This window comes from Phasianus colchicus, chromosome 1, assembly GCF_987193195.1.
Source record: "Phasianus colchicus chromosome 1, bPhaCol1.hap1.1, whole genome shotgun sequence".
Lineage (NCBI taxonomy): Eukaryota > Metazoa > Chordata > Aves > Galliformes > Phasianidae > Phasianus > Phasianus colchicus.
The window spans coordinates 141,824,908-141,852,769 of NC_143436.1; the positions used below are offsets into that span (position 1 = coordinate 141,824,908).

General features: G+C 35.3%; 1 protein-coding gene across 1 annotated transcript in view; it reads left to right on the top strand.

The window, feature by feature from the left end:
- Positions 1-27,862, top strand: part of NALF1 (NALCN channel auxiliary factor 1) — a 455,149-nt gene that overhangs the window by 266,733 nt on the left and 160,554 nt on the right. The gene's annotated exons all lie outside the window — the stretch shown is intronic.

The following is a 27,862-nucleotide window of genomic DNA, read 5'->3' on the forward strand; positions in this document are numbered from 1 at the left end:
GAGAGGCTGGAGAGTATCACTCCTTGGAGATCTTCAAAAGCCACCTGCACATGGTTCTGGGCAACCTGCACTGAGCAAAGCAGTTGGCAAATGACCTCCAGAGGTTCCTTCCCACCTCAGTCATTCTGTGATTCTGTGAAAAAGGTGTAACTTTCTTTAGACAAATCCTATCACTTTCAGCCATCTTCTCCATAGGATCATGGTGTTTAATTTATTTGCCAATACACATAAATGTTCTGACTTAAGTGTGAGAGACATCAAACTTTTCCTACATGAGTAGAAGCAGTACAACAAAAAAAAAGGTGGTGGTGGCTCACTGAGGATGGTGGGCATTGCAAGGTTCCATCCACCTGGATGAAATAACTCACTCTCTAAAGAGGCGGCCACATTCATATTGCCTGTTTAGACCTATTAGCCTGTCCTGAGGAATTGTTTAAGAAAAAGTATCTGCATAGTCCAAAGCATTATATCAGAATCCTACCTATCAATTTCACTGTATGGAATTGAGACTTGAGCCCATACATTCACATTGTTGATATATACAGATACTGGAGCATTTCTAGGACTTTTCACTTTCAGGTATGTATGACATTGGTTTATGTTTTCAGATGTATAATGGATGTCTCAAAGCCAATTTTAATAAGTAAAGTGTTTTCTAAATATATCTGCTGAATTAAGTACTAAATTAGAAGAAATTCCAAACTAGACATAACCACAGAAATGTAACAGAAACACAGTTTAAAGTTTTGTCTGTTAGATCAATTATATAAATTGACCATTTGGAAGAGGACCATTTTGATTGAACAAATTAATGCTTAACTAGATTTTAGGTCAGTAGCAATTTGAACATATAAAAATTTTTTTGTTTCCTCAGGAGACTTCTGACTTATCAGACACTCAAATAAACATTATGTCATTATATAAATAATTTCATAAATAAATAAATAAATATAAGCCAGAGCTACATTACTAGTCTTTTCGATGGCTATGCTTATGAAAATGAGCTTTCATTTATTTCCTGCTATGATTCCAATGCATCTGCTTTGAATGATGAATTCCTTTCATTTTATGTCCTAATTTTTTTTTGTGTCCTAAGGTTCATTTGGTTTTGTGCTCAGTACAGAAGTGGTCTAAACAAGAAAAAGGGGGTGGGGGATGAAGTGGTATGGTCATTTCCAGACTCTGAGGAACTGTAGCATCATTTTTCATTTTTTTTTTTCCATTACACAGTTATATTTCTTTAATAGGTAGAAAGAATAAGTATTTCATATTTTACTTTTCTTTGTTTGTTTTAATGGTAGAACAAGAAGACCTTACACTTCCACATTATTGCAAAAGTACCAATAGAAAAAAGAATTACTACTGGGAACTACTTCAAGTGAAAACTGATTCAGTAGGAATTCTAGCCTTGGAATATTTCAGTCATGAAAGTAGTGATGGAATGCATTCATTCAAACACAGAATGAACACATTTTTATTACATTGTCCTCTTGATCACAAAAATTAAAGTGCAATTATGCAATAAAACGACATTAAAATACTAATTAAACTTATCAGGGTTTTAGGAGTCAATCAGATGGTAATGAGTGTGCCAGAATGACTTAAAAGTAATTAATATGTTTTTTAATTGACAGTTTCCAAATTCTTTTGTACATGTCCACAGGAAAAGCTTATTTTTAAGATAATTATTTGTTAGTAATATAGCAGTTCTAGTTTGGTTTAAGATCACTGAAATAGATAGAAATTACCAACCAGTGCAAATACAGATACAGAAATGAGTAGACTAGATTATACTAGACTAAACTAGAACAGTTGGAAGGTATCTCCAAAAGCTTTAGTCCAACTGCCCAACTAACAACTAGGTAAAGCATATTTAATGAAGGTATTATCCAAACCCCTCAAACACTGACAAGCATGAAAAATGTTTGATCATACTGGTGGTAAATAAATTTTTCCTAATGTACGCTCTGAACCTTCCCTCGTGTATTTATGCTCCATTCCCACACATTCTGTCATTGATTACTAGAGAGAAGAGATTGGTGCTTCCTTCTCCACTTCCCCTCCTCCAAAAATTGAAGACAGCAGTGAAGTTGCCAGTCTAGACAACCCGAGTGTCCCCAGCCTCCTCTCATATCACAGTGCCTTCTAGCCCTTTTACTGTCTATGTTGCCCTATTCTGGATGTTTTCAAACACCTTAATAAAAAAAAATATTTTATTAGCCCAGAATTGTGCACAGTATTCAATGTGAGACTCCATCAATGCTAATATACTGGAAGAGTTACTTCTTTTGACTGGCTGGTTATGCTATGTTTAATGTACCCCAAAATGCAGTTTGTCCAAGACTCATGCTGAACCTGCTGTTGACCAGCACCTTCAGATCCCTTTCTGCTGAGCTATTCTCTAGCCACTCATTTCCTAATCTGTACCTCTTTCTGTCATTATTCTGTCCTTGGTGCAGCACCCAACAATTATCTTTGTTGAATTTCATGCCATTGTTGATTGTCCATATATGTCCATATTCCTCTTGTCCCCTCAGAGAGTCAACAATGCCTCTCAGTTTATTATCATTAGCAAACTTACTAAGGATGCATTCAACACCTGCATAGAGATCACTAATAACAATACTGAACAGAACTGAGAACTGCCCTTAGAATGGAGCTCTGGGGAACACTGCTAGTGACCAGTCAGTAGCCAGATGTAGCCTACATCACAATTATCCTTTGAGCACCTTTATTCATCAAGTTCATCACCGAGTGTAAACTGAATCAGCTCAACTCACAGTTAGCCAATTTCTTGAGAAGGATGCTGTGAGCTGATACGATCAATCTCTTGCGATTTTAGTGGCCACAAATGAAAAGTCACTTCTTCTCCCATTATGGTTCTTCAACTCTGAAAAAGACATTAAATACCTCCACCTTTTCTTTATTCCCCTTTTGCTATTTCACCTTATAAAGCCTTTTTTGTTTTTTGACACCACACTGGCCAATGTAAACTCAAGTTGAGCTTTGTTTTTTCCTGTTTTCGCCCTGAAGATGAAAATTGCACCTCTGCAATCTCCCAGTAGATCCTGATCTTGCTTCCAGAGGTCATTTATTTTCTGCCCTGGTTGCAGAAAAATTTCCCTATCCAGTCAAAAAAGTCTTCTACCCCACTAGATTGACTTGCAGCACAATGGGATTTCCTGCTCCTGGGCTTTTAAAAGTAGGCTCTTGAAAAGTGATCACTTCTCTTGGAACCCTAAACCTTGTAGAGAAGATTCCCAGGAGACACTTCTAATTAGCTCCCTGAGTAACTTAAAGTTTATTCTTTTAAAATCCAGGGTAATATCTATGCTGACTTTTTTTTCATTTTGCCCAAAAGTCTGAACTCAACTATTTCGTTATCACTGAGGCCAAGACAGCTACCTATTATTATCTCTTCCACAAAGTCTTCTCTATTCTCAAATAGTAGATCGAGGAGGGCACATTTCCTGCTTGGCTCACTCAGTACTTATGGCAGCATGTTGTCTTTAACATGGTTTAAGAATTTCCCAGACTTTCTTGTTGTGGCAGTATGACATTCTCAGTTCATGTCTGCTAGCCCTTCATCCCAGCACTTCAGTCAAGAGACTCATCCCATCATGTCTCACTAATACCAGTGATATCTTAAGTCTGGGAAAGGAATAAATCTATCAGATTTTCTCATTTGTTCCTTGTACAGAATATGTTGGTATACAAGCATTTCAGATGTGCTCCTGAACTGTAGTGCTCCCTGGAAGAATGTAAATACTGCCATTAGCCTTGTCACCTTCAGACAGTACTTTACCATCCCTTGACTTAACCATCCCTTGGCTCTTGATGTTATCCTGTTCCTTCACTGAACCTAAAGTTCTCTTGATCATTTGGAGATTTAGAGACAAGAACTTCCTCCATTGAGAATATGGGATCTGTTAGATTCCAGCCAACCTCTTTTCTCAAATATCACTTATTAGACCAGTGTTTTTAGGTCTGGAAATTGATTCTTTTAGGTGAAAAGTTTTGGTGAACTATTACATTAGTATTTTAATAATAGTAACATGTTATTTAATGTAATTATGGATTCTAAGAAAAAAATATGGTTATGGATTTTCTGCTTTAATGATAACTCCATTTCCCTAGGGTGTTTTTTTGCCATTACGTATTGGGCATGAGAACACTGCACCTTACAGTGCATTGTATAACTGCACAACTTACAAGAACTTACAGAAGATCAATGAACATCAGTTTAAAATGGAGTGTGTACAGAAAAGAAAAACATTTTATAGCAGTTCTGAAGTGGGTGAAGATACACTCTTCAGAACAGTTTTAGATTAAAGCAAAAGACAATACATCTTCCTAAAAATACTATTGTAATAGCTAATAGCTAAGAAAGAATAAAAAATTGTATGAATTTTGCAAGCTTCTGTGGAACTGAGTGAAAAATATTTTTTTAAATGATAATTAAGATATTACTATTAATAAATAATTTATGATTAATAAATTAGTAATTTCATCTGTACTTGTGTTTGGATCTTCAGTAATAATGATTTAAGTGAGGCTTGTCTTCTCAGTGTGCTCTGAGTGATCCAATTTACTGAGGGAATGACTTAGAATAGTTGATTCTCCTTGCTTTGGTTTCCAGCATCCAAAGCCTCTCTGTTATCTCTTTGCATGTACTGTTTGCACAGCTCAGATGCTTGTGTGACAGCTACTAAACAGTTGCAAATTACATTCTGATGTATTAAGAAAAACTGAAATTGAGGGCTTGTTTACTTTAGAAATAAGGGTTGTAATTGATTCATGAGCCACTGAGCCATCCCTGCATGAAATACATGACTTTCAATAAACACCTGGGAACAAAGCTAGGTGAATGTGGGTATAAAAAACAAACAGCTACATCTACTTTATGATGGACAAAATATCTGTAAGCAACCCAGTAATTGCCTCCATTTTATCTTGAGTTCAATGCTAAAAAGCAAATAATGTCTCTGATAAAGATAAAGAAAAGAAATTGAGGGCTTTTGGACTGCATATTTTTTAGTAAAATGCTGTCCTCTAAGTTGCAGAAAAATGTAAAAAAATGTTAACCAATCAAGATGAATTTATAACTTCTTGTTACATCAGTTGTAAAAAAATATGTTAAAAATACAAAAAGTGTCATTCAAGTAGCATAGGATCAAATTGCTAGATTAAAATGACATTCAATGCAAACCATTTGATTTTTGCATTTAGATTGTTCTGAAGATTTTACATTTTTTTAATTACTTTTATCTATATTTTTGAAAGAAATAATTGTTTGGAAGAAAGGGTTGATTTATTTATTTATTTATTTATTTATTTATTTATTTATTTATTTATTTATTTCCAGCCACAGGTATCTGCAAATTTGGCATAAACTTATGATTCATTTTGAATGTACCAAGGTAGTATTTTAACACTATTTTTTCAGGACAAAATATTTATTCAGCTGTAATCATAAGCCCTGCAGTTCTGTACAGAAAAAGAAAGATATTTTTTTGGAGTTAAATCTGATGTCTTCATCATTCAACTACTCAATATAGCTTTATTTCATTCTGTATAAAGGTCAAAGTAAGATTATGCCTACTAGTGCTTCAAATGTGCAAATGTGCAAAGGCTGGGCAATTGGTCTTGGTTGTTGATTTTATTTATGTGTAGCTCAAAATCACTTATTTGCAAAGTCAGTTTTATGTAGAATTTTTTTGCTGGAAAAGTATTTTAAAGTATACTTTGTAAGTAAACTCATAAAGGAAAAAGATTTTGCCTTTTCTTTTATATAAATAAAAGCCACAAAACTGTTTGTACTCATATTTTGAAGAAAAGAGCATTGAGGTCTTAATATGCTTTCCAAAAAATGCTTATAAATTGTGAATGTCAGATAATGCAGGTGGCATATTGCGTTGAAAAATGACAATGAAGAGAATTCCATTCATCTTCATAATCTCATGCTTCAGGGAATAAATGGATCAGTGCTTGGATCAGGAAATAATATCTGTCTCTTCATCCAGCATTACACAGTTGACCATGTGCATTCTCATTTTTTTCATCTCTTTGTCTTAAGGTGGAAACCACTAAAAAGTCTTTGGTACTTTTGTGCATTTCAGTAGTATATGTCCTGATGCCTTTCACACCCTCATTCTTAACCTCGAGTCTGCAGTCAAGATCTTTCCTTGGAAACCTTGGAAATAGCTATGAAATAGAATCAACACATTTAACTGTATTGACCTTGTTGTGGTAAGTACCTAAAATCATAGTTATAATTAATGTGCCGCAGCTACATCTGCCACATGTAATATCTGTAGAAAATGTAGAATTATTTTTACATGTGATTTTAGCAATCCAACCATATGCTATGTTTGTTTGTTCCAGTTCCACAGAGAATCTTCTCATTTAGAAACTGGCAAACTATTTTGCATAGAAAAGAAAACTGGCACAATGGAATCCTGAACTTTACAAAAGCCTTTGAGATTGATGTTGACAGAATTTTTTTATACTAATAATTATTCTTAATATACTAATTGTAGACAGTATGCATTTAATTATTGCATAAAACACTATCTTTAAAAAATAAAAAGGAAGAACATTTTTTATCATATTAGCTGAAAATTCTCTCTGCACACATCTGAATTGTTCAATGAACTGCAGTAATAATAGTGAACCAGATCCAAATGCACTGACAAAATCTTTTAAACACAGCACAGTGTGGTAACAAATTATTGTACTCTAGTATTTTGATGTCATCTGGAATAACTTAATTTTAGTGACTATAAACTGTAAACAGGACAGTGTTCTAATGCTTATTCCATCTGGGTGGCCTTGATGAGGCCTGGATCAGGATATATTTTTAATAGATCAATTCTCTGATGTCTTTCACAAGATTACACTGCAGATAATGCCAACACAAAGGTATTAGCATCACTCTTCTGCAAACTAGCAAACTAGTTAGCAAACTATTAAGTAGCTAGCATTATCAGAGGAATGCTAATTATTTTTCTGATGCTTTTAACTAATGGAACTGAATCTTAAGCTTTACCTAAGAGGGCAGCTACATTTTTGTAGGGGATAGCTCTGTGGTCGTGTGATCTTAGTGCTCTCCACTCTATACCATCATGGTATCAAATCTGCTTTTCATGCTAGATCTGTCTTGACTTTTCCTAGCTATACATTCAATTTTTCTCAGCTATGCATTTAATTTTTCTGCCAACCAAAAGAGTTCACTTCTACACAGTGACATAGAAAATCCTTTCCTCAAATTAAATGCTCTTTTTTTGCTTGACATTATCAACTTACAATGAAATTTTTATTGAAATGAAGCCAAATAAAAGGTTTCTAACATCTCATGTTGGGAAAGATCTCTCTCTATACATTAACTCTGAAATTAAAATAAAATCTTCAGCATTGTTTCATAATCACTTGGGATATACCTCCCACACAATGGCAAAGTGGTCTTGGCCATTAGGACTCCTCAGCTTAATTAACAGTACATTTAATTTCACATGCCTTTCTGAGAGAAGAGGGCCTACCTGAAACATCCAAATTGGAGTTACCAGAAATAGCATGCTGCTACTTGGTAAGCATTGTAATAGAGAGAAAGAAGCATCCAGCTTCTGTCCTACTGTGTGTGTATGCTTCAGATGGTTCCATCAAAGAGTTCAAATATGATACAAGGTTATTGTTAGGTTCATGAATTTCTATATGCCATAAAGAATCATTTATTGTAGATTATAGCGACTGCTCTTGTTACATACGTCTGATAAGAAGATCAAGGAATCTTTGCTCTGTGTTTATTAGGGGCACTATGAAGAGCAGGAATGTGGAATTCAAATTCAGTTCTAAAATAGGAGAAGCAGCCCTAGTTTCCTGGGAAAGAACTTCATGTCCTTTGTCGTCTTTACCAGCAGGTGCATGTTAATAGCTCTAGGTTGGGCCCCTCACTGCAAGAAAGACATTGAGGCCCTGGAGCGTGTTCAAAGAAGGGCAACAAAGCTGGTGAGGGGTCTGGAGCACAGGCCTTATGAGGAGCGGCTGAGGGAGCTGGGATTGTTCAGTCTGGAGAAGAGGAGGCTCAGGGGAGACCTTATTGCTCTCTATAACTACCTGAAGGGAGGTTGTAGCGAGCTGGGGGTCGGCCTCTTCTCTCGTGTAACTGGTGATAGGACTAGAGGGAATGGTTTCAAGCTTCGCCAGGGAAGATTCAGGCTGGATATTAGGAAATACTACTTCTCTGAAAGGGTGGTCAGGCACTGGAATGGGCTGCCCAGGGAGGTGGTGGAGTCCCCTTCCCTGGAGGTGTTCAAGGAACGTTTGGATGTTGTGTTGAGGGATATGGTTTAATGAGAACTATTGGTGACAGGTGGATGGTTGGACTGGATGATCTTATAGGTCTTTTCCAACCTTAGTGATTCTGTGATTCTGTGATTCTGTGATCAGATTGCATGCTGCCTGGAAAGGCATTGTTTTTTGTTTACTATTTTTATTTTTACAAATATCAGTCAAAAGATTGATATCTGTTCATATTCTGTGGAAGCTGTATAATACTGCTGCATAAAAGTGCTGCTTCTCTGGAGGCTGCTAGAGGGAGCCTGGGTAGCTCAATAACTCTCCTCAAATACATAGTAATTTCAATCTCTTAAAGCATGCCAAAACAGATTTAACTTGTTATTTATTCAGTTGCCCTAGAAATATCTGCCAAAAAATATCTGTGAAATTGAACTCTTAAACTAAGGGAAGGTTTATCTTCTATGACCTCTGTCATAATGAGCCAACATAATAAAATAGGAGGCATTACTTTTTGAGCAGCCCTCATCTGCTTTATGCAAATATCCAGATTTTATTATTTTCTTTTTTTCATTACAATTTTAGATGAGATCTGCAAATGGTTCTCAGGCTTAGACCAATCTGGTGTAATGAAGCAGAAATGTCCATTGCAGAATGAAAAGTATATGAATAATTGCTTCCTAAGATCTTTGAAATTAGGCTGACAGGCATTAACTTTGCATGTTAAAAAGCATCATTTTCATGTTCATTGTCATTCTTACTTGTTTCCAAATGCCTGGATAAATGATCTGTACTAATGAAATCGGTCATTCTTCATTCTTTCTGTTCCCAAGGACCCTGAATAACAGGCTGCAAGGGTGGTACTTCTGACCTCCAAGAAAAGTAGAACAAAAAGAGTAACAGTGAATTTCAGAATGAGGAAAATCAAGAATGGATTTTCTATTACTTTAATTTCTAAAGCTCTTGTACACCTTACCTGCTGTAAAATTTATAATGTAGGGGAAAAAAAGGTGGGTTTTTTTGTTTTTTTTTTTTCGTTTTAGTTCTATTTAGTACTAATTGCAACTTCTATCTTGACAGTTGATACTTTGCATGATTGATTCCATTATGTCTGAATAGTTTCATCTGCATAATGTTGTGATGGAGTATAATTAGCAAACTGCTATTTTGAGTGTGAAGTAGCTTTTTGTTGTCCTACTCATCTCAAAACTATTGTCTCCTTAAGAAGCAGAAATTAATATTGTGGCTTCTGTCATCAGTTCATCTTTGTTACATTTGACCATTAGAATGCGTTGAATAAAAGTAGGATATTTAAATATTTTCCTAAACACTATAAAGACTACCATTCCAGAGAGTGTCTTTTCCTAGATAGCTCAAAAAAGACAGTACACAATACAGTTATAAAATGACTGCAGATCATTTAAGCATCACTTAGGTTCTTGTTGTTTATGTGTGTTGCTTTCTATGAACTATGCATTAGATGACATTAGTCATCCTGTAGCCATAATTAGTCACTTTTAGACTGACCCATTAGTTCAGTGTTTATTATGTGACTTTGCTGTCAAGGCAGATCATGCAGCCACCTGGTTTAATGAATGAGTTCTCAGTTCATTCATAGCTTTGCTTTTTATCCTGCCTCAAGAGTTAGGGAAAGCTCAGGATGTCATCACTTCTGCCCCTTATGCTTCAGAGGAAGCTGATCATGGTAGTGCAGCTTCAAGGTGAACATCAACTTAAGTGAACAATCACACTCAAAATGCTTCATTGATAAAATTAAGACCTCTTTCTAGAACTACCATTGCTGATATCCTTCTCAGGAAAATAAGGATCAGATGTCCTTATCTGATTATAGTGAATACCTACAGGCATCCCAGTTAAATGAATTACTATCCAAATTAAGCAGCATGTCTTGCTGATAAATATCATTAGGTTTAATTCCATTCCTTGGGAAACATCCCGATTAAGGCTATTTCTTAATTTAGTGATATGTAATTTAATAGTTAAAGGCATAAAAATGGTTTGAAGCAGAAATGAGAAAAAAAAAAAAAAAAAAAAAAAAAAAAAAACATGAAGAAAGTGGCAATGTAAGAGTAAGTTTGGATGAAATACATCTCAACAAGCTCTGCAGAAACCAGAAGAAATATTGTCACGGTTGTTTAAGTTAGTTTTAATATCTCATGGAGAATTAAATCTTGTTTTTCTTCATTTCTTTAAGATAGTATCACTTTATTATAAGACAATCAAATGCCTAATCACAAAGAAAAATTTAGAAGATGGTTAGAAGCTAGTGAAAAAGGAAAAGACCAGTTACTTGAAAAAGTAACTTCTAATAGGAGCACATCATAGGAGAGATATCTTGTTCCTGGGTGGAATATCTTGTTAAAATTATTTAGTTACCAGGAAGCTATGCAATTAGCGTGTTTGATCTGGTGAAAATGTGGAAAACAGAAGAGAAAGTTTAGTTCATTGTGTTAATCTATAGCAAAACTAGAAGGATTTGTTTTCTGAAAACAGGAAAAGTAGGAAGAAGTGAAAGTAGGAAGATTAAACATGGTAGGTAAGAGAAGATGTAGCAGCAGAAGGAGAAAACTCTTGTCTAGGAGCAAGGTCTTCCCAAAAAGCAAGCAGAAGGTAACTGGACATAGATCCATTATGGAAATGTGCTACTGACAACTGCAAAGAAGAGCTGATAGCAAAAGTATCTGTGAAGATACTTTTATCATCTATCAAAACATATAATTATCTCAAACCATCAAAGTACATCAAACCAATGCTTCCTTTAGTTTTTATTCTTAACAGATCTCTATTTAAACACGTGGTCTATTGTTGTCCAAGATTTGCCTACTCCATGGTAGTAGCAAAAACTTTTTCTCACTTTGGAAAATTCTGGAAATATCAAAAGATATATATTAACATGCAGCTTAAGCATAGTTTGTTTTATATAACATGAAATCTTTGCACATTCAAAAGCTCACTGTAATAAATGTGACCATATTAGACATACCCTCAAGTCTACTTGAAATAAATCCTTAGAAAACTTTAGATTATAAGCTTCCAGTGAGTAGATTTATTTTTTATACTGGAAAATAGAAAAAAAGAAAAAAACTGTGTATGCTCTCCCATGCCTGGTTGATATTTATATTTATCTGCATCAATCATTGTCATACTAAATTAAATAGAAATTTGAATAATTTAGTATAACATTTTATAGTAAATTATAGTAAACAGTGTTGCTGTGTTTTATAGTCCACTCTGTCTTAAGTCTTTCAGGAAATTTAGAATCTCTTATGAATATATGCTACCAATTAAACTAGTGGAAAAATGTATGGGCAAAAGGATGTGCTGCTCCATAATAACAGTGCATATAACAGTCTGGAGTGCAATAGCATATCTTGCATAACAGATGTCAATCGTTATACAGCCAACAGAGTACTTGACACTTCTAGAAATGTACAGTGCAGCAGATAAAGTATGAATTTGGATGTACTGCATCTAGTTTAAAAAAAAAAAAAAAAAGACTGCTTGTAAACTAGAATCCAATTTCCCAGACAATATATGCAATTGTAAAAGCACTCCATCAGTGGTATGGTCTGAAACGAAAGCATAATCTAAAACATCACTGCACATAGCTTTCTGCAGGATGTGACATGTGTCTCACTCTGATTTATAGGAGGGAGAGGAGGTTCTTTTAATATCTGTATTTCCGGCGTGAGATTATGAAACAATGGTTCAAATGTTGGTCCGACCAGTTTATTGCAAATCTTAATTAGGGAGATGGGGAAGGAGAGGACAGACACTATTATGAAGTAGGGTAATGGGGAAGGGAAGGAGGGTGATAGAATAGATAGGAAAGAAGCAGCAAGGAGTCTACAGGAATCAAGAAAGAGATAGTCACCACCATGGATCCAGTGTGGTTCGTAGTTCAGTCACTGATCTTCAGTAGTGGTGGGTTGTAGGGCATTGTTCTGTTGATGACGATGACAGCAACCATGGTGATGATGGCCCCTTTTCAATGGTTCCAAAGTGGTCAAGTCAGATATCTTTGGAGTGACAGCTCAAACCGAAAGTGGTTGAGTCAACTCTTCTTGGAGTGGCAGCTTCTGGCTCCGGGATCTCAGCAGAAACTCCTTTGTTCCTATCTTACGGGCCTTGCCAGCAGATAAGAGGGAGCAGGGATGCCAACCTCCATCCTGTTTTTCACAGGACACGATGGTATCATTCCCCAGTTTTCCCATACCAATCTGGAGCTATGTAGTCACAGGCCAGATCTTCCGGCAGTAAACACTTCTGAGCACTCTTCTGAAGGCAAGCAGCTCTGGAGGAAGGGGCTTTCAAATGTCCATAAAGTGATGTAGATTATCACACGGTAGCACCCATCACTTGCCTCCTCAATAAATCAATCAGAGTCTTATCATAAGAAATACCTCAGGAAGCAAGCTTTGAGCCAAAAAACAAAGAAGGATTCTCACAACATGCTATGAAGATCATTACACTCACTACTACAGCCTGATATTTTGTATGGAATGTAATCTCCCCATTTGTGAAGTATGTGCTAAACAGAACGGGTGTGGGGAGTTGGTTGTTTTTTATACATGACAGCTATCAGTGTTTTGTCTTTAACCCCAAGGGACCAGGTATTCAAAGGAGTGCTTGAGGGACTTACAGAATCACAGAATCACAGAATTGCCAGGGTTGGAAGGGACCTCAAGGATCATGAATCTCCAACCCCCCTGCCACACGCAGGGCCACCAACCATCCTTATAGCTGCATAGTTTGTGAATAGATATACAGGATGGTAATCTTGGGCAGCAGTCGTCCTTGCTCTTTTTCATTTGTGAGTATGCAATGGCATCTGCAGTCTTCTTTGCAAAAGTGTGGTTAAAAAAATATAAATTCCGTATCTTTGACAAAAATGAAACTTATTATTCGATGAAATGACTCACAAATCTCAGACTACCTTGAAATACCACAAAACAAATGCCCTCTGAGTTGTTGATGTTTACTTTCCATAAGAGAAAGTGGCTTTCAACATTTTATAAAATTCTTAATTTTAGTATTACCTCTTAACTTTTGTCAGTAATCATTCATCTAAACAAAGCTTAACTTAATTCTGTTAACTTCTGGATACCTAATTTACATTACCTCAGATTAAGAAAGTAAACTTTTTGTTTGTTTATTTTTAACACTAATGCCAAGCAGTAGGCAGGCAGTTTGTCAGTTTTAGGATAAAAGTGTAACTAAAAACTGCTGAAAAACTGCTAATGTTTATACAATAAAACACATTCAGACTCTTAGAGGGCACTGCTGCTAGGTTCATAAGTAGACAGGAATAAGTGTTATACTTTAAAGCAGGACAAGTAGAACAGCACATTGTAGGTTACAGAAATACCTTGAGAAAGTACCATAAGATTCTTGTTAAAAGCACTACTGAAAAAAAAAAAAAAAAAAAAAAAAGAAAAAAAAAAAGAAAAAAGAAAAAAAGAAAAAAAGGAAAAAAGAAAAAAGAAAAAAGAAAAACCCTCAACAAAACAAACAAGATTCCTATAGCAAAATTTCCTAAAGAAACTACAACGTGTAGATTTTAAATGTAATGGGCAAATCAGATTGTGATTTTAAATCCACCTGAGTCTCATTAAAGTTTTGAAGTTGAATAACTTTTTCCCTTGGCCTTTAACAACTGAAGAGTATGAACATAGAGACTCTTGAGTACTCCAACTGAATTCTCTGGGGAAAAGATAGCTGACAATCTTTAACCAAAATGATTAGGCAAATACTTACTCTGAATGGATTGTCAATTGGAGACAGGATTGAATAATGGCTTTCAAAAAAGTAATTCTAAGAGACTGATCCACCCATTTATTGCATGAGAAAATCATGTTTTTAACATAAAACAAGCTCTTCTGAAATGCATGAAGACCAGTATTGCTATTGCAGGCAGCAGGGCTATAAGATAAAATGGATGCAAATATACAAATAAGTGTCAGATTGGTAGTAATGGAGTGTTAAAATGTAGAGCATTAGGGATAGAGTAGCTGTTTCAACCTGAGAACCACCTTCGTTTATTACAGTTTCTAAATGAAGTTAGAAGTTAAGGCTATGAAGTGAATAGGTACCTTGCTGCCAAAACTTGATTGTTCTTCACTCCTGCTATTTTCTTTTTTGCTTTGAAAAGCCATGTCCAGAGGAAGCCATACAGGAAGGACCAGTGATAGAAGCTGTAGGGGTCTTCTGAGGTTTCTTAATGGACCATTCTTGTCTATTGCTATCTGCTAGTTTTTATAATAAAAGGTGAAATGTATCAAAGGTTGTGAGATGTTCTTCAGAGGAAAGTGGCTTTCAGGTCTCCTAGCTTTTAGCACAGAGAAAATTGCCCAACCATGGTTATGAGAACACTGCTTAATTTGTGTGAAGGTGAAGTGGTGACTTTTGGGTTGCATGAGCAGAGGGGTGCCTAACACAGCAGTTTTAATCAACAGGGTTCTTTGGGATATATAGTGTGACTAATGATGGCCATCAGGGTGACAGGACTCATTATTTTATTCATGTTTAATGAGCATAAGTAAATGATGGCCAATGCCCACAGACAAGAAATTTTGGCTCATGGTTACTAAGCACAGCTGAAATGTTCCTTGCATACTAGCTCTGTGCATACTAGCTCTATACTTGCCTGTGTACTCATCCCACAGTGTAAAGAAGTGATGGAAGACTGCTTTTGACTGTTTGTTCATGATCTTTTTCTGTATTTTCTGAGATATCTGGCTAGGTTAAAACTGAGGTCTTCAAGGAATATGTGCTTATCAGTATAGTACATTTACTATTATAGTTTTGATTTTGTCTTGATGCAGTGAATTTCAAATTGTTTCAAATTATTTATGTTATTACAGAACAGAAGAGATCATGTGCCATTTCTTTCCCATGTATGCCATTTCCTAATTGTGACCTAGTTGTTAGGACACTTCATAGGAGACAATAAAATAGAGAGTGGAGAAAGTGAGAGTTTAAACCAACTCAGTTCTCAAACACAAGCTAGGACCTCCTCAGTAAAAATAAAAATTAAATTAAATTAAAGTTGCAGCTCAAATTTGGTGAGTTCAAAAATCCCTTAGTTTAGTAAGTGTGTTGAATGTGGGGAATCATGGTATGTTAAGATAAACTTAACATCAGAAAACCTCCTTATAAGAAACTATATTTATGGTTTCTGGTTGAGTTTTGATTTTAAAATGCTAGAAATCCATCTAATCATTTTAGACCTAAAGCAACTATCTGAGCACTTGGAGACAGAACTTTCAGATCTCAAGAAAAATTGAAAATAAAAAATAGTAGTATCAGTGGAATTATTTTGAACATAATTGAAATGATCTCTACTGCACAGGATCCCTGCTCTCTAGTGTAATCTCAATAGATTAATCTACAATGAATTGAGCAGGCAGATGCATTAAGTTAGTCAACTGACATTAGTCCTCTTCTTGTTGTACATATATGTGCTAAAACTGCCAGGAGGGATGTGCTCCTGGGATCCTTTCCTGCTGTTGATGCTTGTAGAAATGCTGAAAAGGGAGAACAGAAACTACTTTTTCATTATACAGTGGCAGAACTATCAACTTCTGGTAAAAGTACTAAATCATTTGTCTAAGAAATAGTGGGACTGAGTTTATTATTTTCTTAACTTGAAGAGTTCAGATCCACCTTTCATTAGAGAAGAGTCATCTATGACTCTAGTAACTACTCTCAGAGTACTACTGTGAAGTCAAAAAAGCCCATGAAAATATACAACTATGGTATTTAGAAAGTATGGCATGTAGCAATGATAGAACAGCTTTCTGTTTCTAATCCCAGCTCTCGTCTTTATTCCATCGACTCCAAAAAAAGAAAAATATTCTCTAGGTGTTTCAGTAGTATAGAACAGGAAACTTTGAATCCAAAAATCCAGGCAACAGTAATTTTGTATTTCCACCCTGTTCCCCTTTTCTTATTTAACTGTGACCTTGAAGGTAGTGATTTATTACGTGCTCAATTGTAGCTTTTCTTGTTCTGCAATATGCTGAATGCATTTACCTCCTATTTTCTCATAAGGAAGCAAAAAAATAGTTCTCCACTACTAGAAAACACTTCCTTATCTACTGCATCACTTGACATTCAGGAATTTTCTCTCTCAGGGTTGCTTTCTTGTCATTTGTTCTCAAGTTTTCTATTAAATTAAAGTCATAGAAGTTTTACACAATTCAGAAAGTGGCATGATGATATTTAGCATGTTTCCACTCAGTCTTCAGGGACATTAGTATGGGAACATGAGTGTTATTATTTCTTCTTATTTATTATAATCATTGCTTGACCAACTTGATCTCCTATGATCTAGTGACCCGTCTGGTAGACAAGAGAAAAGCTGTTGATGTAGTCTACCTAGACTTCAGCAAGGCCTTTGGCACTGTCTCCCACAGTATTCTCCTGCAGAATTTGTCAGCCCGGGGCTTGGACAGGTACACCCTTGGCTGGATAAGGAACTGGCTGGAAGGCTGGGCCCAGAGAGTGGTGGTGAATGGAACTAAACCCAGCTGGCAACCTGACATGAGTGGTGTTCCTCAAGAGTCAGTGCTGGGGCCAGTCCCCTTCAATATCCTTATTGATGACCTGGATGAGGGCATTGAGTGCACCCTCAGTAAGTTTGCAGATGACACCAAGTAGGTTCGAAGTGTCGATCTGCCTAGGGGTAGTGAGGCCCTACAGAGGGATCTGGACAGGCTGGATAGCTGGGCTGAAGCCAATGGGATAAGTTTCAAAAGGGCCAAATGCACTTTGACCACAACAACCCCAGGCAATGCTACAGGCTTGGGGCAGAGTGGCTGGAAGATTGTGTAGAGAAAATGGACCTGGGAGTATTGATTGATACTCAACTGACCATGAGCCAGCAGTTTGCCTGGGTGGCCAAGAAGGCCAAAGGCATCCTGGCTTGCATCAGAAACAGTGTTGCCAGCAGAAACAGGGAAGTGATTTTCCCCCTGTACTCAGCTCTGGTGAGGTCACACCTCGGGGACTGTGTTCAGTTTTTGGCCCCTCTTTTCAAGGAAGACATTGAGGCCATGGAGTGTGTTCAAAGGGCAACAAAGACGTTGAGAGGTCTGGAGCACAGGCCTTATGAGGAGCAACTGAAAGAGCTGGGGTTATTCAGTCTGGTGAAGAGGCTCAGGAGCTCTCTACAACTACCTAAAGGCAGGTTGTAGTGAGTTGAGGGTCAGCCTCTTCTCTCATGTAACTAGTGATAGAATTGGAGGGAATGCCTTTAAGCTGCACCAGGGGAGATTTGGGCTGGACATTAGGAAATACTACTTTTCTGAAAGAGTGGTCAGGCACTGGAATGGGCTGCCCAGGGAGGTGGTGGAGTCACCGACCCTGGAGGTGTTCAAAAAACATTTGGATTTTGTGTTGAGGGCCATGGCTTACTGAGTACTCTTGGTGATAGTTGGATGGTTGGACTGGATGATCTTGAAAGTCTTTTCCAACCTTGGTGATTCTGTGATTCTGTGATGCCACTGCAAATGGTTTTGTTCAACTTGCTTCTCATAGAGGCAATGTTATTTCACAGCTGAAATGACCCTGGCAGTTAAATGAAGATGTAGTAAATTTAAATAATACTTAAAACCTAGTTCTTCACTCACTATCCCAAAGTTTCTTGGAATTCATTGGAATTTTAAAAATAAAAGTATATTTTTTCTCCTAACCTCGGGTTTTGAGCTGAGCTCTATTTCCATATCCTCCTACTCCCTAGTCACTGATGTCACTGTACACCGTGACTTTCCATCTTCCACTTGTCTGCCCTTGCAATTCATTCATGCCTCCACTGTTACCCTATGTCACCCACAAAACCTTTTCCTTATGTTACAGATGAATCCATTAATTTTGTTATTTAGAAGCGTTCTCAAAATGTATTAATTTCTTATTTACATCTGTTGGGTTTTACAAAGCATAATCATCAAATTACCCAAGCTCTTTACAGGCAAAACTGAGTCTTGCAGTGAAGTTTTTATTGTATTTCATAGACTCATGATTATTTCACTTGCACTATCACAGCTAGTAAATATGGGATACAAAACACTGTTTACAGAAATTCTTTCTATGTGTTTTTTGTTTTTTGTTTTTTTGTTTTAATTGTTACTTTCTTTCTTTTCATTGTTTATTATTATACCACAATTCTAGTTTAGACCTTACTTCTTTTTACCATGCTTTTATGTAATGCATAAAGCTGAATTGAAAGTACTTATGGATGCTGGTGAGGATACTGTATTACTTTTCTCTCAGTGTTTTTGGGACATAATTTCCTGGTAAATAATTTGAAAAGTTGAAAGTGTCTTTGAACTTTTTTATTTTTAAGCAAGCTTAAGAGAATTTTCCACCTGATATACTCTTTTTTAATCACCTAATGTTCATCATTTTTACACCTTTTAAGGTACATCTGTTTCACATAATGAATGCATTGAAGACAATGAAACAATCTGCAGAACTGTTAGAAATTTATTATGACTAAGCCTCTTAGTTGTACTAATGAGGTTATGCTGTTTGAAAGATTTGAAACTGTCCTGTCTAGGAGGCACAGAGCTGAGCCGTGTGAACATGCTTAACTGAAATTGGAATTTGCTTAGACATTTCAACAAACCATTTCTCACTGTAAGCTTACGTAATGCCTTTTATCATGTAGATTAGTTTACATCTGATTCAGCAAATATTTATTTTCTTTGGTTTTACTTGCTTAAGAATTAGGAGAGCCATGTTATGTTAAATTGAGATGGTCATGTTTTTCTACTGATAAGAGACTAAATATTTTTATCATTTTTATTATAGTTTAGGAAAAGATAAGAATGGATATTTAATTTGTTAACACAGAAATGTGACAGGTCAATATATGAAATTGAAGAAGATAAAAATATGGCAAATAATGACATCTAGAGTAGAACTTATCCAAATATGCTTCTTTTTCCTCTTCTTTTTCCTTATTTTCTCTCTATCCTTTCCTTGAATGTGTTTTCACACAGTCTACTTTTTTTTTTTCTTTTTTTTAAAAGCAAGGCTGCAGCCAGAAAGTTGTGGTTCATGGCTCTACTTCCAGATGTAGGACAGTGACAAGTGGTGTTCCTCTGGGGTCTGTTTTGAGATCGGTACACTTTAATGTCTTGATCAAGGACATACACAGGGAGATTACATGCATCCTCAGCAAGTTTACAGGCGATACCAAGACAAGTGGTGCAGTTAATACTCCATAAGGAAGGAATTCCATCCAAGGGAAACAAAGTCTGAAAAGAGGGGCTGCATGAACTGAATTAAGTTCAACATCTTCAAGTGTAAAGTACTGCACCTGGGTTGAGGCAATCCCATATGTGTCCAGACTACAAGGAGGAGGTGATCGTACTGCTCTACTCTGGCCTAGTGAGGCCACATCTGGACTACTGCATCTAGGCCTGGGTTCCTCAGTACAATAAATGCATTCAGCTGTTGAAGATTGTCCAGAGGAGAGTCACAAAGATGGTCAGATGGCTGGAGCACCCCTCCTATGAAGAAAGATTGAGGGAGCTGGGTTTGTTTAGCCTGGAGAAGGCTCTGGGGAGACCTTATTGTGTCCTTCTAGTACTTACAGGGAGCTTATAAACCAGATGGAGACTGACTTTAACACAGGTAGACAATGACAGGAAAAGAGAGAATGGTTTTAAACTAAAACAAAAACAAAAACAAAAACTGTAGATTTAGATTAGATGTTAGAGAAGATAGTCTTTACTAGTGGAGGCCCTGCCACATGCTGCCCAGAGAAGTTGTGGATGCTCCATCCATGCAGGTGTTCGTGGCCAGGCTGGATGGTGCCCTAGGCAGCCTGATCTGGTTAGTGGCAGTCATGTTCACGACAGGAGTCTTGGAACTAGATCATTGTTAAAAGTCCTTTCCAACCCAAGCCATTCTCTAATTGTACTATTTGCCTGCCCTTCTTAATCTAATGCCACTGGCAGCTTTGGTATGGATAAATGTTTCTTATTTTGACTTGCATATGCTTTACTTTGCTGTGTAATTATTATGAATGGTAATGGGAGACCATATTTGCACCTGATTTGTATGTAGGCAGGTATGCTTGAGGGAAGCAGAAAGTGTTGGAGACTACATGAATTTTATTAAAATATGCCAAGAGAAAGATCTACTTCTGTTTCAATGTAGACATGTGACTGCATAAGCAGTTTACATTATTTACTGATCTTTCAGCAGACAGACACTTGATGCATCAGTGAAATATCAAGACTTCTTTTTAAACTGAACAGTCTACCAATTAAATTCAAACTAATATATTCATGAATAGTCTGTGAGGTGCTGACATACAATTTACTAGTATTAGTCACTGATCAGCTTTCACGTTAACATCTGAATGCCATTTCCTATTGTTGCAAACATAGTAATTGAAGTTCAGCTACACGGATGTGGAGGATTTTGCACTTACTCCTGACTGACGTAGAGTTCTACAACAGCTTTCAGACAGAGGAGGCATGGATAGAGATGTACAATTGCCACGTTTGCCTCCCTGGGAACAGGCACGTGCCTCCACTTGGCAAAAATTTTCTAGATCATCTTTTTTTGTTTGCTTTGTTTTATTTTAAACATAATTTGTTTTACTTTGTAAAACCAGGAATGAAAATATAGTCCTCAGGAGCACAGCATTCCATGTAAGTGTGGCTATTTGCAAAACAACATGGGTATTAGTATACCTAAGTACTGTATTTACGTGTGTTTCTTATATTGTCTAATTAATATTTATTTTTTAGCACAAATGTGATGCTGTAAGTTAATACTACCTATTAAAGCTCAGAATAACAAAATATATTTATCTAGTTTTATTTTCTGAGGTTTTCTGTGATTCTATTACTGAGCTCAACATTTTTCTAGCGTTGTTATGTAAGTATTTGACTCTTCCAGCTTATCCTGCATCTTTAAGGAGAAGAAATTATGAAGTATCCTCTAAATATGAACGTCTTTACTAAGTAATATTGAAAAACATTGAATACTTAATTCACAAGGATTCTAACAGTCTCGTAATGGAATGATAAAGCTAGAGAACTAATGTATTATGTTGTTATAGCAACTGAATATTTAGACTTAAATTTATATAAGCAGAACTTGAAGGATTATCCCAGTCAAAAACAGTAAATATACTTGCAAACAAATTAAATATTTTCATTCAGATATTCTACCTCCAGCAATCATCTTTTATGTTTAATGTAGAATTAGCTGATATTTTGAATTCCCAATGACTTTATCATTAATTTGGCTTTGTACAATTTTATTGTATTGTATTATTTTGACATCTGACCACTCATTCATCTTGTTGCCCAATCTGATTTTGGGTAGAGCTTGGACTTTGTTTGTTTGTTTATTTTGGTTGTTTATTTGCTGTTGTTGTTGCAGTTGTATGTCCTTTTTTACTTATTTCTGCTGTTGCTTTAAACTGTTATTTCCCTGTTACCCTTGTGTTTTCATGCCTTGTGGTCAATTTATGGCAATGTACATGAACTGAAGACATAGCTTACTGCAGTGACATTACACTATGCTGGTGGAACTTAAATGAAGTCTGTCTATATAAGATGATTTCTGGTATTAATTTTGTTTCTGTTCAAATGCTTAAATCAATTGATAGCTTTTTCTTCTCCAGTAACTGATTTGCTTCATCAGTTGAGCAAATGCTGAATATACTTAGCATGCAAAGAATATTATTTGTAGCTAGAATAAATCACATAAAATAATATTTATGTACTTTTCAATATTTAATTTGTTTAATATTATATCTTTAAGTGGGTTTCTTACTTTCAGTATAACATTTAATAAGAAAATATATTTCAAATGTAGTAAATCACTAGATCCTGAGAAAAGAAGCATTTGGGTGAATTAAATACTTTCTAAAATGAATTGTCTAGCAATTAGCTAACTCAGGTACTTACCCTCTGTGTTCTTCTAAATGGTGATTGGCTTTTTTGTGTCTGGCATAAAAGGGACAAAATATGATCACCTGTGAGCATTCATTTTTGCTATTAGATAGCAGATCTCATTATTTCATTCAGTTTTGCATTTTCAGTTTTAGTAATGTTTCTGTTTCTCAGTAAAGAATATTTCCTCACTTTTATAAGCAAAGAACCATGCAAGAAAATTCACATTGTTTTTTATGCATATTAGGCAATAAACAGAGTCATTAAGTAAAATCCTTCAGGGCAAAATATACTTGTCCAGATTTTTATTTTTATTTTATTTTTATTTTATTTTTCTTTGCAATAGGAAGGAAAAAATATTCAGTCTACCTTGCAGAACTGCAGAAATATGACTGCCGATTAAAATTATTTGCAGTAATATAAGAAAAGAGAAACAACTCACCAAAAGCAACTAAACAAAAAGCTACTGTTGAATAAATAGCTAGCACTCGAAGCTACATCAAAGATCTGTATAAATTCATAATGTCCTGTTTCAGTCCACTTAAGATTGAAACAAACAGATGTAATTCCTATACAATAGGTTTACTTATCCAATAAAACAACCTTCAGGAATAGTCTTGCGACAGATTAATCTTAAATGTAGCATAAACTATAAGCATGAAACAATAGAGATATTGCTAATATAGTGTGATATGTTTTACAATAACTTGATCTGAAGCAGTCTGAAAATGATTTTGATTTAATAGTCAAGCAAATTTTGGCATAAGATACATGAAGACATTTTCATATTGAATTATATAGACTTTCAGTAACATTGGTCGTAGCTTTCAGCATGTGGGCCAAATAAAATGAAGAACAATGCTTAAACTATTTGTGATTACCCATTTTTTTTGAGCAGTCTCAGAAGAAAGGTACATCTATTTCCATGTGGTAAAAGTTCAGAAATTTGTGAACAAGATTTTATGTAAAGTTGGAGTTAAATACTTGCACAATGATATCGTTAAGTTAGCAAATCACTAAGTGATAGTGATACATCATGTCTATAGATGTTTGTTTCATTTCTAAATATTTACTCCAGCCTTTTTGGATATATTATCTATTAATAATAAGTACATTAGGCAGAATCAATGAAACATATCATCTGATATCCACAATAGTCAGTGTTAGATGTTCATACGAAATAGAAGGAAAAATCATTGTAAATGACTGTCAAATATGTAGTTCATCTAAGTAGATTCTTCATAATCCTGACATTTAGTAGCATTACTCTAAATAATGTAAATTTATACTCCTCAAAATTTGTCCTGTTCCATGTTAAATTACTATTTATACATCTCTTAGAGAGGAACTTCTTCGTTTCTAACAAGCACTAGTATCTTTCCAGTGTGTCTTCAGGTTGGAAGTCTGAGTTTAGGAAAGTCAGGATTTAAGTACAATTTTAGCTGATTATCAAACTGATTGAAATCATAATTATTGGCAGCTGCACTTTTGATCATTATTTATTGTAATTTCTGTGCAAAAAACTTCTGTGTAATGGGGTGATTACCCATTGTAGTCTGCACATAGGTGTGTAAGATTTGGATTTGAATAACACGGGCTACATGCATTTAAATGTAATACACAGTGTAAAACAATACTGATTTGTACGATACTGGAATGAAGACATTCATTTTAGTGAACGCTGATAATTTTTTAACGATAGTTTCCTGTCTCCCTGCTCACTTCAAGCAGATTATAGGCATGTTCTAACAAATCAAAAGCTTATTTCTGTTGGTAGCAATGTACTTCTCCTGAAGAAGTCTCATTTTATATGGTATTAAACTATAAATGCTCAGAAATTGCTTTGAGTGGTCAAATCAACAGCTGTCAAATTAGTTTATACAACCAATAATGCATCTTCAGCCTTGATAATCTATTCTTTTGTATGATAAAAAGTAATTTATTCATCTTGTTGTAAACACAGACACTGAAAATAACACAGTAATTTTACTAAAATATCTCTTTGGTTAAAACTCCTATTAATTCCAACAAAATGTCTGTGCTGTCTGTATAACTGCAGAAATTGGTCGTATCCATTGAGATAGACTTCTTTGTAGAGTTCAAGTGGGACGAAATAACAGTCTGGACCAAAACTGATGGAAGATTCATAATTTAAGATAAACACGAAACGTAACTTAAAAGCATATTCAGAAACAATTTTCCAATACTGATTTCAGTGTTGGAGATTTCTAATTACCTCTAATATTTACTATCCCCAAATTAAGCTATTCAAATATATTTTTCTAAACTACCATCATTATCTAAGGCCTAAGTCAGTGGCATTCCCTCTGATTTTGTCCAACAGTTTCTATTTTTTTTTTTTTTTCTCCCAGTTTACTTTTTTACCTGCAGGAAGAATTTCTTCAGGTAATGACAAAACTTGTACATGAAATAGACTGAAGCAACATCAGTTCTATATCACAGAATCATAGAATTATAGAATCCCAAGGTTGGAAAGGACTTAAAGATCATTTAGTCCAACCATCCTCCCATAAACCTTGCTACCACAAGTTACTAAACCATATCTCATACCTCCTCATCCAGGTGCCTTTTTAACACTGCCAGGGATGGTGACTCCACCACCTCCCTGGGCAGGTCATTCCAGTGCCTGACCAGTCTCTGAGAGAAAAAGTTCTTCCTTATGTCTAAGCTAAATCGCCTCTGGTACAACTTGTGGCCATTTCCTTGGTCCTGTTCATTGCCTGGGTGAAGAGGCCAAACCCCTCTTCACCACAACCTCCCTTCAGGAAGCTGTAGAGTGCAATGAGAGCATACCACATGAAAAAGAGGAAAAAACATACCATCACTGGACTTTCCTATAATATGACAAAGGTCTAGTGCTTTGAGTACCTTTAGATTTGTCCTTCCTTCACAATTCCAGTACTGATCTTTAGTACCCAGTCTATTCACTGTAAACACTGAACATGACTCTGCTATAGCAAGTTAGAAAAAGTAGTGTTTTTGTACTGTAATGTTACTGAAGCAGTATTTAGTTTAGTAATATTTAATAATTTAGTATAATTAGCTTAATTATTTAATTATATTGCATTTCAATTACTTATTTGCTTAATTTTTCATTTTCCAGTTGTTACTGGGTAGCCATAAAAGTACTATGATCTCTATGGAAGACAGAAGCCTGTGTGCAATAGTAGGACATTGTTCCGATGCAGTCTGAATAAGAACTGTCATTTATTTTTATCACTTTTTTGCTCTTGTCATTACTGGTAAATGCATACATCTCCAGATGTGCAAAGATACAGTCCTGAAGAACTGATTTCAAAGGAGAAGCCTTTGCAAATCTCAGAGTTGATCCCAAATTACAATTCTTGCTGCTGCCATTGTAGAACCTCTAAGGCCAGTACGACTAGAATGTAGTTTGTAATTACCAAATTATCATGAGTCTTTTAGTGCATCCATTCAAATATTACAGGGAAGACTTTGTGAAAGTTGGCAGATTTTGTCAATTGCTGTCAGTAACTCACTCTAATAGCCAGTCTGAATCAGAATATTTTGGGGATTTTATATTTCAGCTTAAATCTCTTAAAAGGGCCAGTCACTTTTGTAATCAAGAGATAAGAAATATTTACTGACTGTGCATAAAAAAAAACACTGACTGAGTGGATTACATTCATGCCCTAGGCTTCTGGCCAAAAAACAGATGTAGCAGCTGGTGTTGTTTGGTCTGTCTGGAAATTGGCTATAACATTCTAACTTCATTGCCCTCAAAAGCCTATAGCTGAATTGCCACAGCCTATAAAGCCAAGTGCAATGTTTTAGGGGGGGGAAAAAAAAAAAAAAAAAAAAAAGCATGACCAAAAAAGAAAAGGTAAAGATTTTATTCAAAATTTTATAGGCTTTATTTAAAATAACACAGTATTTCAGTATTTTAAAGTCCTCATAGTGTATAATGTAAGCAACATGACACAAATTTGAGAAAAATAAGAACAGGATGTTATGTAGTATAATCTTTAAGAAAAATATATATTTTATTTTCTTTTGAAATTCATTGTTTCTATACAGTACTGTGTGTTAGAGAAAGTAATTAACAAAAAATTAGCAGTATTTCAAGAGAATTCTGCCCATCTTCCTCTTGAGTGGATTTCTGCTTCAGAAATGGACTTAGGTAAATAACAAAAACTGAATTTGCAATGTTCTGTACTTCTATTTGTCTAACGAGACAAGGGAAAATAAAATTAGTAGCCTTTGAGTTGCAATAAATCATAATCAATATTTTTATGTATTTTAATTGCAGCAATATCTGCAGAAACAAATCATATAGGGACGATGTTGCTATACTTTCTGGGAGTTGGTATATACAGTTCTGCATACTACTTTGTTCCTATTTATTTCGTTTTTGTAAAAACTGCTTGAATGTTTGGTAGTTAATAATTTTCTTGTTTGCCAGACAAAAACATCTTTTCTTTCTGTGACTGCCTTGATTCAATATCTGATATCTTTGTTGAAGGATTCCCAGATTAAAACATACAATACTTAGGAATTTTTCTGTAAACATATACTTCTTTTATATATTACATCAAATATATATGACAACAGTACATGCACATTTTCTTGGTTGCTAATAACATTGCTTACTTAAATCGGAGATGAGAATGGGTGAAATATTTCTCCATTTGGAACTGAATGGAATTTGAACATCATTCCTGAATCTGATTGTCCCACATACTGCTCAACCAGTTGCAATTATTTTCTAGAAATAAATTTGAGAGTGTATTTCCTGCTATGCGTATCTTTACATGATAATTTACTTTGTTTTTTCTTTTACCTACTGGTGGATTCCTTACCTCCAGTTATTAATGCATTTCTATTCTTTCTCTTCTGTTTTAAAAAGAGATACGTAAGTGGTTAAAGTTGTATATTTCTCAATACACCATGCTCAAACAGCTTGTACATATCACTGATGTTGATTTTTACTAGTATTTTACAGAGGAGTTAAATGTATTTGAATCTAAGCTGAGACTGGATTTTGAATTGGCATGAGTTTTGCAATTGATAATTAAAGTATTTTTCTGTATCAATTTCTACTATGGCATATCTCAACTTTTCTTCTAAGGTTTTGAATACCTTCTTTCCAGGAAGTCAGTAGTTGAAACAACACAACAAGCAAGTAGGGAATAGAAATCAGAAGGAAAAGAAGAACAAATCTGCTAAACTGAAGTATGTAATATCAAGAAAAGAAGAGAGAGAAGGAAAAAAAAAAAAGACAATTACTTCTCTGACAATCTGACCCCCTTCAAAAACAAAAACAAAAACAACAACAAAAAAACCAATGACTAGTAGTTTCAGTTTCTTGCAATAGAACACACTTGAAATGAAAGACATTGAGTAAATGTCAGTTATATGATGGTGCATTTGCTTTCTATATCAGCTGTTGAAAAGCTAGGCTTATCATCTAGAAGCTGTGTTGTGTAGAAACAAACATATTTATAGTTGATTTAAAATATCTTTAGGCTAATCTTAGAGATAGTTTCCCATTACATACTTTTTCTTACCTGGAATTACAAACAGGCAAAAGAGAGTGAAAGCGAGGAAAATAGTAGTACTTTTATTTTACCAATACAAAGAAGCAA